The sequence below is a fragment of the Mastomys coucha genome, unplaced genomic scaffold (genome assembly GCF_008632895.1).
Source record: "Mastomys coucha isolate ucsf_1 unplaced genomic scaffold, UCSF_Mcou_1 pScaffold5, whole genome shotgun sequence".
In the NCBI taxonomy this organism is placed as follows: domain Eukaryota; kingdom Metazoa; phylum Chordata; class Mammalia; order Rodentia; family Muridae; genus Mastomys; species Mastomys coucha.
In genome coordinates this window covers 83,944,927-83,957,178 of record NW_022196911.1, presented here as the reverse complement: position 1 = coordinate 83,957,178, position 12,252 = coordinate 83,944,927, and the positions used below count along the sequence as shown (strand labels likewise).

The following is a 12,252-nucleotide window of genomic DNA, read 5'->3' as shown; positions in this document are numbered from 1 at the left end:
AAGAAAGAAAGAAAGAAAGAAAGAAAGAAAGAGGAAATAAAAGAAAAAAAGAAAGAAGAAAAAGAAAAAGAAAGACAGGGAGAGGGGGAAAGCCCAAGATTACAAGGCAACGCGACCTGCTGAGAACCGCACTGCCCTTCCACAGCCAAGCTTCGGCAGCAGCTCTGCTGTGCACTCTAATCTGCACACTCAGAACTCCTGTGCATTAACAGGCTCCTTTCTGGCAGGGAACTCTGAGCAGTCTCAGGCCTCAGCATCGAAATCCAGTTTCCACTCTCTAGGCAGCAGAAAGGAGTGGGTGTCTCAAGGGAGTGATGTGTGGCTTGCCAAGCAAAATTAATTTCTGTTCTTTTTCATATTCTAGGAAAAACCACTCCAGAGCACCCTTAGGGAAAGGATGCCTGCCACCCTCCAAAAGTGATGAAGACAACTCAAGGCGAGGGCCCCAAGTCAGCTTCCCCAGTGTTTCAGACTCTCTCGGGAGGGTCCCGGGCTGTCAGCAATTCTGTAAAAGGTCAGCATAAATCACTTGGGAAGCATTTGTGTAGGCATGGTCTCTCACAAATGTGCGTCTGCCAAACCCATATATTTCTAAAAACATCTGCACTGTCTTCACCCTGGGTTCAGAGCAAGCAAACTACAGGGGCATTTTCCTGATGCTTAAAAGGCCGCCCTGCTGCTTCTGTGTATGGATTCTCCCAGTCTGAGGCGAACTCAATGAAGACAGCTACACACACCTCCAAACTTCCCAGCAGAGGCAAAGAATCTGGTGAAATCTCTGAATGCCAGTCAATGGTGTGTGCAGAAAGAAACCATCTAAGCCCAAGGATGCCCTCATGTCCCAGGCCTCACTCAATCTAGCAAAGGGTTCAAGCCATGTCTTCCATCCGGGTCCACTGTCAACACTTAACAGAAGGCTTCTGTACATACTCTGTCGCAAGCTTACCTTGCACTTCAAGACTGAGGTGGCTCAGCACGAGCTGAGGAGCTGTGGAGCTGTGGATGTTAATGGTGACTGGGCAAGAGTCCTTTTCTTCAGTGGTGTAGCCACTGGGAAGCTTCATGTGCTCTGGTACACACACACACACACACACACACACAAGCTCATGCTAGCAATCCTGATTAAATTCATCAAGTCGGGGAGGGGGGAGGGAGGAGGAGAAGGAAAGAAAGGGGTGGTGGCATATGCCTTTAATTCCAGCTCTCTCTCGGAAGGCAGAGGCAGGTAGGTCTCAGAGTTTGAGAGCAGCCTGGTCTATGGAACAAGTTTCAGCACAGCCAGGGCTACACAGAGAAACCCTGTCTCAAGAAAGAAAGTGAAAAATCAAATGCAGGATGTTATAACTTACTAAGATGGACAGAAACATCTCTGTATGCCTCACCCAGAACTAGGCAGGAAGAAAACCTCTGACTTCCTAGGGTAATGATGGTCTCTGTGAAACCACCAGGCTGGCCCCAAACTGTCTTGGGAAAATTGACAGCTTGAGGTCTCAGAGGATCCGCAGCATGCAAAGGTCTGCAAGTCTACAACGATTACTCCTTCGACTCGCGTTTGCCTTTTTTTTTTTTTTTTTTTATAAAGAGAGTCAAATGCAAGAAAATGTTACCCATCAGAGGCTAGTTATATTTGTTCATGACAGGAGTTCACTATACAGCCCAGAATGGCTTCAGATTAATCAACCTCCTGAGAATTAGGACTACAGGTATGTATGTGCCACTATGTCCCATGGAAGAGGTGTTTCCCCCCCCCCTTTTTTTTTTTAATTCAAAGCTTAGAGAGATGGAACAGAGGTTAGGAGCATGGATTGCTCTTCTGGAGAACTCCTGGTGGCTCATAAGCAGTTTTTACTCCAGCTCCAAGGAATTCAATCTCTTTTCTACTCCAAGGACCCCTGTATACATATGGTGCACATACATACATACCTTTGTATGTTCACACATACATACAAATAAAATAAATCTTTAAAAAGTTATATTTTAAGAAAAGCATGGAGAAATGCTTCGGCAGGTAAAGAGCACTCTCTGCTCTTGCAGAGGACCCAAGATCAGTCCCCAGCTCCTACACAGCTGCCCACAACTCCAGTTTGAGGGAATCTAATGTTCTCTTGTCTCCAAGGGCACTAAGCATATGTGGTACACATATATCCATCAGGCAAACAATCATACACATAAATATCTAAAAAACAAAACAAAACAAAAAAAACCCTCTGTGTGTGTGAGGGGGAGGGAAGGGGAGGGAGAGAGAGAAAGAGAAAGAGAGAGAGGATGAGAGAGAGAGTGTGTGTGTGATAGCATGCCACACGTGTGTCCTCAGAGGCTAGAGAGTGAATCTGATTTCTCTAGTGCTTGTGAGCCATCTGACACAGGAGTTGGGAATCGGGTTCTCTTGGAAGAACAGAGAATACTCTTAGCTGCTAGGCCATCTCTGTAGACCAGAAGGGGCTAGTCTTAAAGATGCCAGCACAAGATGTAATTGACCTTTTACCATGCTGAGCTTGCTTTCTCCACCTGCTTGTGGGGAAGCTACCTCACCCAGGTCATTTGTGGGTAAGATTTCCCTACGGCCTAAGCCTGTGGCTTTCTTGTCTTATACCGTGGGCTTCTGGCCTGCACATATATCGTCATATGCCCACTTAACCCTCACCACCAATTGTGCCAGCCCAGCTTCCAGTCACTCATTGCTGCTTTCTGGCTCCATCTCAGATTCACCTCTTTCTCCAGCTCAGCCCAGGAATGCCCTGTCCACCCACCTTGCCACTCCTGCACACAGATAACAGGAAAATCCCCTCCCAGTGGGCCTCTCCCTGACTCTCAGAGCACTCAGCTCCTGGTACAGCCTGGAATTGAAGCCAATCTCAGACCCAAACCAAGTGAAATCATTTCCTGTTCCCGGTCACCCTACACAACCACAAAGCACCTTTGCCTGAGCCAAGCTCCAAATCCAGCTTTGGAAAAGGCAAAGCTCTTAACTGCTGAGCCATCTCTCCAGCCCTGCTGTTAAAAAAATACTTAAATTGGTGTGTGTGCGTGTGTGTGTGTGTGTGTTGTGTGTGCGTGCACATAAGTACAGATGCCCATTGAGGTCAGAGGCATCAGATCCCCCTGGAGTTGTAGTTATGGATTACAGACATGCACCACCATGCCTCCCTGATTAATTTAGCTCCGACTGTCCTGGAATTCACTACATAGGCCAGGCTGGCCTCAACCTCACAGAAATCCATCTGCCTGCCTCCGCCCCCCAAGTGTTAGGATTAAAGGCATGTGCCACTGTGCCCAGTCTTATTTATTCTTAATTGAGTCCCTTTTGAGAGCAAGTCTGTTTTCTTCTGAGACGTCTGTAGCTATCTTGTTAAATGTGCTGAGATTGTCATAATGCATGTTTTCCCTAAACGTTGAAGCCTTTTATGTTTGAGGCGGGGGTGAGGGGGGAAAGGAAAAAAGCCATAATAAGTGAACATGCCTGCCCTTGATGATCTTTGGAAGAATTACGCATTTTGAGAAGGCTCTCCAGATGTACTTTGTTAACCTTGTCCTTGCCCCTCAGCCTATCACGATCCTTTTCTGCCAGTGGGAGTAATCATGAAATGACTGTACCATAGGCCCAGCAAGTAAGTGGTCACAGAGAATTAACTTGGATTAGCTACTGTTTGCTCATTCCTTCTACAGAGTTTACTGAGGGCCCCTGTCCCTGTACGGACTAGAAAGTGAAGTCAATAACCCAGAAGCCTCAAGGGAAATTGCCTTTTGAATAGGCGGATGATTCTGCAGCCAGTTACTGACAAATGTCCAGTTACTTCCGGCTTTCCTTGTCTCTTTCCCCAAGGCTTGGACTCCATCCTATGTGGTTGCAGGTCACTCCCAGAGAGCATGCCTATCGCAGGGACTCAGGCAAGGCATGAATTCCAGTTGCTGAGCAGGTAGGATTTATGTCTGGACTCTAAATTCATGGCCAGACCACCCTCTGTCATGCAACATTCTTCAAGGACTCCACAGCACAGGGAGAGGTTAAGCCAGATTTGAATATCCTTCTACCTCAAAAATTCCAGTTTTCATCCCTCTGTCACTGAGTAGGTATGGACCTCTAGGGACTTCCACTTCATCTTCCCGTCTGCAGATGAACGTCTTAAGCCACAAAGATAAATGAATCTTGTTCCTATTTCCTAAGCCTTTTGGAGGTGGGGGTAGGGTGTTCCCCTCTGCTCCAGTGAGTCACTTTTCTTGCTCGTCTCAGCTTATCTGGAACATCCTCCCTCTATTTTCTTCACATCCCCCTTCTGCAATTTAAATCCATTCACCTCTGGTCCTCTGTCTAGTGAACAGCTGTGTTCTTACCATCAAAGCTTGTGAGACGTCTGCCTCTTCCGTGTGCTCACTGAAGGCATCCTGAGAAGTAACTGTTGTTTGGCTATTGAAGACCACAAAAACCAGCCTGGAGAATCGTTGGCCCAGCAGCTATGAGCACTGGCAGCTCTTCCAGATTGATTTCCAGCACCCACGTGGTTGCTAACAACCATCTGTAACTCCAGTTCCAAGAACTAGAAGGCCCTCTCTTGGCATCTGCAGGCAGCAGGCACCAATGTGGTGGACCAACATACATGCAGGCAAAACATCCGTACACAGAAATAAAAATAATCATGAAAAAGAAAAACCATGGGCTGGTGAGATGGCTCAGCGGTTAAGAGCACTGACTGCTCTTCTGGAGGTCATGAGTTCAAATCCCAGCAACCACAGGGTGGCTCACAACCACCCATAATGAGAAACAACAACATCAACAAGAAACCTATAGGGTGAGTGAGCAGAGGCTGGAGCAAGAGGGAGAAAGGGAAGTGAAGGGGGAGAAAAACCACGAAAAGCAGTCAGGCATGGTGGCTAATGTCTATAAGCCCAACACTTTAGAGAAGGGAAGAGGCAAAAGGAGTGAAGCTCAGGCTAGGCTACAGAGTGAGTTCCAGGCCACTTTGGTGTACAAAGTGAGACTATGTCTCAAAAACAAAACAAAACAAAACAAAACAAAACAAATTCAAGCTTGGCATAGTAGCTTACTTTATAGTCCCAACACTTAGGAGGCGGAGCTAGGAAGAGTGTATGACTTCAAGGCCAATCTAGGCCAATCTAGTAAGTTTCAGGTCAACCTGGGCTAAAATGAAACACCATCTTAACAATAACAACAAAGGTGCTAAAGAGATTGGTCAGCAAGCTCCTATTGCTCTTCTAGAGGTCCTGAGTTCAATTCCCAGCAACCACATGGTGACACACAACTATCTGTAATGACATCTGATGCCTTCTTCTGGTGTGTCTGAAGACAGGGACAGTGTACTTACATACATAAAATATAATAAAATAAATAACAACCAAAAATAAGAAACAAAACAAATATCGCAAGGACAAAAAACAACCCCAATATGTATCCATGTATCCAGGAAGTTGACCACATTGCAGGGTTCCTGCCTCACCTGGCAAAGACTTTACAGGATCAAAAACAAAAACAAAAACAAAAAAACACCTAACATGTCTCACATGCCACAGGCCAGCCACAGGGCTGTACTAGCATCTCAGAGCAGGACCATGCTGGGGCCAGATCCAGTGCCTGGAAGACAATTGCCACTTATCCGAACTCCATGCAAAAGTCCCCTCCCCCAACAAGTCTTGTCTGCTCTAGAAGCTCTTCTGACTGACAATTACCCCCTTCTCAGTGTTTCACCCTGTTTTCATTTTATGGACGCTGGGCATGGGTTCTCCTAGCTTCATATCAGCAGTCAACCCCTGAGCTACACCCCCAGCCCCAGTGTTTCATCTCCTCACAGCCCTTGCCCGGGTGACTGAAACACTAGACTAATGTTTATCCTGCTACTGAAGTGCAGGCCTCTTGAGGACAGGGCCTTGGTGAGCTTTGTGCTCTAGGTCAGGTCTCACTGGTTCGCTTGGCCAGCAGCTCTTAGCAAATGCATTAAGCAGAACCTACCAGACCTATCCCAATGACTGGCCACTGCATTGGCAGACCTTGAGTACATCACAGTGGCCTTACCCCCCACCTACCCCAACTCTGTCACTTTGAGAGACTTGACCTCAGGCAAGTTATTTAGCCTCTTGCTACCTCTTAGGTCTCTGTTTCCTCACCTGAGAAATGAATGCCATCTCACGGAACCTCATGAGAAACCTAGTACTCCTAACCACTGAGCCATCTTTCTAGCCTGAGAATTAAGAACACATAGTATGCACTGAAGGGATGGCTCAGTAGTTAAGAGCAATTGTTGCTCTTGTAGAGGACCTAATTTCCGTTCCTAGCACCCATGGTAACTCACAAGTATCCATAACTGTAGTTTCAGGGGCACAGTGGTGTACACGCAACGAAAACACTCAGACACATAAAATGGATGAATCTTTAACAATTTTCTTTAAAACAAAACAAAACACATGCTGGGCAGTGGTGGCGCACGCCTTTAGTCCCAGCACTTGGGAGGCAGAGGCAGGCGGATTTCTGAGTTCGAGGCCAGCCTAGTCTACAGAGTGAGTTCCAGGACAGCCAGAGCTACACAGAGAAACCCTGTCTCAAAACCAAAACAAACCAAAAAACAACAACAACAAAAAAAAAACCCAAAACAAAATATACACACATACACATACACCATCAAGCAGAAGCATGTGGATATCTGAGTTGAGGCCAGCCTGGTCTGCATAGCAAGTTCCAGGCCATGGAACTTACTAGCTATTCTACTCCACTCTTAACTTGCCTACCTTGCCACACCCTCACTAAGTGCCTTATCCCTCGAGACCAACGTTAACATTAAAAGGAAAGCCATTCAACCCTACTGAGTCATTTCACAATTCCTATTTCACTCTGACATTTCAGCAACCATACACCTCCACTTACTGTGCCCTCCCCCAACACCACATCTGTCCCAGCCTCTACAGTTTTGACCAAAGATTATTTCCTTAGCAGCAAGTATTAGAGGAGCTCTTGAGCCCACATGCAGAAATAACAGCAACTATCAAAGGAACTCACTCCGTCGGGCGCAAATTTGAGACATCCTCCGACACCTTCTAAGAATGACATGCGGAAGCACTTATAAAGCTTCAGCATCAGATCGAGAGCCCCGCAGGGATGTCTAACTAAGTACTGGGACTCCTGGAAGCCATGGTGCTAGGGGGTGGAACTCAGTGGTAGAGCATGCGCTTAGTTAGCATGGGCAAAGCCCTAAATCCAATTTCCAGCATCACAAACCCAAACCAAACCATTGAAGATTTCTGTTTGTTTGTTTGTTTGTTTGTTTGTTTTTTCGAGACAGGGTTTCTCTGTGTAGCCCTGGCTGTCCTGGAACTCACTCTGTAGTCCAGGCTGGCCTCGAACTCAGAAATCCGCCTGCCTCTGCCTCCCAAGTGCTGGGATTAAAGGCCCGCACCACCACCGCCCGGCTGAAGATTTCTTAGTAGAAATGGGCATAAAAATGGCTCGATGGCTTCCTGAAGTGAAGGTTGGACATCCGTATCCAGATAAGAACTCCTTGAAGATCCCTGACAACCCCATAATAGAAAAGCAGTGCTGTATGTTTTCTTTAAGAAGGGAATTATGTTCCTAAGCAATTACTCCATCTATTGTTTATGAATGGGTTTATGGTTTGCTTTGGTTTCGGGGTTTGGTTTGCTTCGGTTTTTCTTTTTTGTCTTTCTTTCTTTCTTTTCTTTTTCCTTTCTTTCTTTTCTTTTTTTTCTTTTCTTTTTCTTTTTTCTTTTTTTTTTTGGTTTTTCGAGACAGGGTTTCTCTGTGTAGTCCTAGCTGTCCTGGAAACTCACTCTGTAGACCAGGCTGGCCTTGAACTCAGAAATCCGCCTGCCTCTGCCTCCCAAGTGCTGGGACTAAAGGCGTGAGCCACCAATGCCCAGTTTATTTTTTAAAAAAAATTTTTTTTTTGAGACAGGGTGTAACATAACCCAGGCTAGTCTCAAACTCTCTATGTAGCCAAGGATGACCTTAAACTTCTGATCCTTTTGCCTTCACGTCCCCAGGGCTTGGATAACAAGCTTATGCCACCATACCCAGTTTATAGGATGCTGGGGATTGAACCTTGGGTTTTGTGCGTGCTAGGAAGGTACACTAACACTCTACCAGCTGAGCTGCATCTCAGCCTCATGACTTCTTTTGAAGATGAGAACTTCAGTTGCTTTAACTACATTGCTCGGGCACATGAGCAGTATTTCTGGGGGCTGGAAGCAGAGAGGTCTGGACAGCAGAGTAGCCGAAGCAATTCACGTCTTGAGTCTACCCACCAATATCCGATAGCCAGAGACAGCTTCAGCAGAAATCCTGGCCACAAGGGAAGGTGAACCTGCCACAAGAGCCTTGCATGCCACCAAGCATCTCCCAACTCCCATATCAGGGACTGCTAGACCACAGTCACTTTGGGTCCTCAGACCTAACTGTTACTTGTCATGATACAAGAGCCAGCAAACCCCAGGCACCTCCTGCTCCAGCTTGCTTTGCCTGGTCAGAGGTGAGCCCAAGGCTCTGAGAAATTCTCAGCTCTGTTGCTTAGTAACAGCAGGGTGACTTTAGGGAACTCTGAAGGAAAAACTGGATGTTTCTGTACACCAAGTACTCACTAGCTAAAGAGAACTCCCCATGCGCTGGATGATATGGGATGTGGCGGGCTGCAGGTTAGATCCATAGAGTCAGAACTTCTTATCACACTAAAACCAAAAATGCCAGTGTTGGATTTCCTGAGATGGGAGTTCCATTTCCAACCCTTGTTTCTGCATTTGCTGTTTGTGACTGGCTTTAAAGACAATGTTAGCAGCCTCATTAAAAGGACATTTGGGCCGGGAAGTGGTGGCACATGCCTTTAATCCCAGCACTTGGGAGGCAGAGGCAGGGGGATTTCTGAGTTCAAGGCCAGCCTGGTCTACAAAGTGAGTTCCAGGACAGCCAGGGCTACACAGAGAAACCCTGTCTCAAAAAACAAAACAAAACAAAACAACAACAAAACCAGGACATTTGGGTGCTCTGGTCCTTCAGAGGTGGTGTGAGCCCCAGAAAGACTCCTCAGTCCTGAGGCAGAGAAGCCTGACATGGAAGCTCCTAGGTTCCTCCAGATCCTAAGCAGGTATAGATGAACAGACACCTGCACAGCACCCCAGCAGCCCAGTATCCAGAGCATTATGGGTAAGAATTGCAGAACCACCATCTTTGGGTAAGCTCCACAGATGAGTCCCAGTAGCTTGTCTGTCCTCCACTTGTGTTCTGAAGATTCAAGATATGGAAAGAACTGCAAACACCCAGACTGTTTTCTTGGGGAAGTCTGCTCCAAGGCTTGCCCGGAAGATTCTCCTTCCACACTTACACATGCTCTCCACAAGGCTCCTCATGTCCCTAGGACAAACAGCATCTCCCAAAAAACATGTCTCCTCTACTTACCCACACTTGTCCTTTTGTTTCCCTCAAATTCAATAGCCCTGTGGTCCTAACACGGTGCCTAGGGCCTACCCACCAAACAGACAGCAAACTCGATCCTGGGAGAACGGCCACCTCAATTGCCCCTGTCCTCTAGAGTTAACTGGAGGGAGCTGGGAGCTGAGCCAGAGCTTCCAGGTCTCCATGGCCACAAGTTCAAAGTGGCATGAGAAAGAACCTCACAATATTTCTACTTTGGCCTCCCTGGGATTATTTACTAACTAGCCACAAAGGAGGAATCTGCTCCAAAAGGTCCGAACTAGATCGAAAACTCTAACACAGGGGTCTTAATTAGAACCCTAACTCCTTCTGGGTACCCTTCTGGCAGAGCACATGAATCGCTCCAGCACCTGTGCGTGTGTCACCACAGCTTTCACTAGATTCCAGAGAGGCCCTTGGTCTAACTCTCATCCTTGGTCTTCTCCATCTCTGACCAGCCCTGAGCTACCCTTACCGGCCAGAGCCTCTCTGCTTTTCAAGACTGTACCCAGCTGTTTCCTGGTCTCCTACTCCAGCAGGAGAGTGTGGACGGGTGATTTCCAATCAACCCTACTGGATGAACCTCTGGTGGCCCCATCCAGCTGCACAAAAGTGCCATCCTCCATTCAAATGGAGGTCCCACTTCACATGTGATCCAGCAGGGGCCAAACTTTCATAATGAGAAGACATGTATAAGGAGACTCCTAGTATCACACACACGTCCTTCAAACAGCGTAGTTAATTCCATCAGCCTGTTAAAGACCAGCAGGGCTGGGAGGCCCAGAGCAACTCCAGAACCCCTTCTCCTGGGCTAGATGGCTCAGGGTTTTGCAAGGACTATTTCCCAGGTTTCAGGCTACCTGAGGAACAGGTGGAGATCAAGGCTCATAGTCTTCTATCCGACATCACCTCTAGGGTGTCTCATCACTATCTTCCCAATTATCCGCCCCCCCCCGCGTCTATTCTTACCATAAATAAATAAACAAATAAAAGAAATCTAAAATCTCTCTTCCTTAAAACACCCTCTCCAGGCATTTAATAGCAGTATAAATTTCTTGAAACTAAAACTTTTTATTAAGGGGAGAAAATGGCCAAGCCCATGCTGGGGTGCCGAGCTACCAATCATTCAGGGAGAAACCCAAGAGCGCGGAAGGAATAAAGGCAAGCCCCGGCCCCCTGGAGCTCAGCGCCCCAGGCACTTAGAGTCCGAGGGGCGGGGGAGCAGGGGCGGGGACAGCGCATTCTGAACTTTCTCCAGCCGGGTCGCGGAGAGACGCAGCTCCCAGGGGACCGGGTGGGACCAGAAAAGACTGAGCCGACCCGTGACCACGGCGGGAGCAGGAAACGATTCTCCCCTCCCCCTAAAAGGAGTTCAGCTCCCAGCCCAGGCCCCCGCCTCGCCATCGCCATTCAGGCTGCGCCCCCAAGCCGGGGCGAAGCCGGGAGGGTGTCCACACAAAGCGGGGAAACCGGGGAGCAGAGACCCGGGACGAGCAGGCTCCCCAAGGCCTCGCGTCCTTTCCCCGCGGCGTCGGCTGGCCGGCGACCACCCCTCGGATCGCGGCCCCGGGCTCCGCACGCCCCCTGCGCCCGGGACCGGGGACGAGGCGGGCAGCCGCCTAGGGAAGGCGGCCGGGGACCTGCCGCGGGCTCCCGGGCAGCCGTGGCCACCCCGCGAGGACTCAAACTCGCGACGGCCCGGCCCTCGCGGCCGCGCCTCGGCGATGCTCCCGGGGAAGGTGGGGCCACCGGGCCCGGGTGCAGCGCGGCGCCCGAGAGCCCGCGCCAGGGGCGGCGAGAGCGAATCGGGGTCTTACCGAGCACCGCACGCGCGTCCGCTCCCGCGGGGCCGCTGGGGCCGGGCGGCGGGGGAGGGGCGCGGTCCCGCGGCGGCGGCGGCGGCGGCGGGCCCGGCTCGGTGGCGCGGCGGCGCGGCTGGGCGCCGGGAGGCGGAGAAAGCGAGGCGAGGCCGGCTTCCTAGCGGCGGGCGGCGAGAAATGCAGCTGTCCCTGCGAAGCTGCCGGCGGGGCCACAAGTGGGGCCGCGCGGGGAGGAGCGGGGTTGCGCGCGCGGCGGGGCTCAGGCTGCGACACCCCCAGACCCTCTTCCCAGGACGGGAAGCAGGAATAGGAGTCGGGAAGCCAATGCGGTTGCGAGGGATTAGGGGCAAGGGGCTAGGGATAAGGGACAAGGGGCATCTGAGGACATTGGGACAGTCCCCTCTGTGCATTCCTGCACGGATTGCTCCTCTTGAGGACCCGTGATCTTCCCTTTATGGCTGAGTGCGGTGCGTTTGGGCTCTGCCGACTTGGGGAGCACCTTAAGAGGTTAAAACAAGGAGACCTGAGGCATGGGAAATTTGGGAAAGAGGGGGACCTAAACGCAAGGCTGACCTGAGAGTTTGCAGACATATACCAGGAGCCCCCAAGTGAGGGTTGCAGAAGGTGCACGAACCTCTGGGTCTTGGGACACCAGGAGTGTGGGCAAGTGGCAGCTCTGTGGAGTTAGGGATCGGGAAATAAAATCTAATATCGAGGCCAGAGGAAATTGTGGAGTTGATGAGGGAAATCAAAGTCACAGCCAGTTCACTCTAAAGTTACCACCCACTAACATCTCCACCCAACATTCGCCATTACTTGAAGGCTGCTGAGCCTCGATAAGGGATTCCACAGACGGTTTAATAAACGGTCGATGAACTTTGGCTAATTTTCCAAGTGGTTTGGTTTTGTGCACTCATTTGGCGATGAGAAGAGAGGGAACGAAGGGGATGATTACCAAGTCCTGCTTTGAAGTGGGGCTGGCTGCCTAGAAGGAATCTAAAGAGGAGG

At 49.5% G+C, this 12,252-nt stretch overlaps 1 protein-coding gene across 2 annotated transcripts in view; it reads right to left on the bottom strand.

Annotated features, from left to right (window-relative positions):
- Cuedc1 (CUE domain containing 1) overlaps window positions 1–11,305 on the bottom strand; it is a 97,448-nt gene extending 86,143 nt beyond the window's left edge. For both annotated transcript variants that reach the window (XM_031351275.1, XM_031351277.1), the window contains exon 1: window positions 11,242–11,305. The gene's annotated coding sequence lies outside the window, so the exon portion shown is untranslated. The remainder of the gene's footprint in view (window positions 1–11,241) is intronic.
- Window positions 11,306–12,252: the final 947 nt, after the last annotated feature.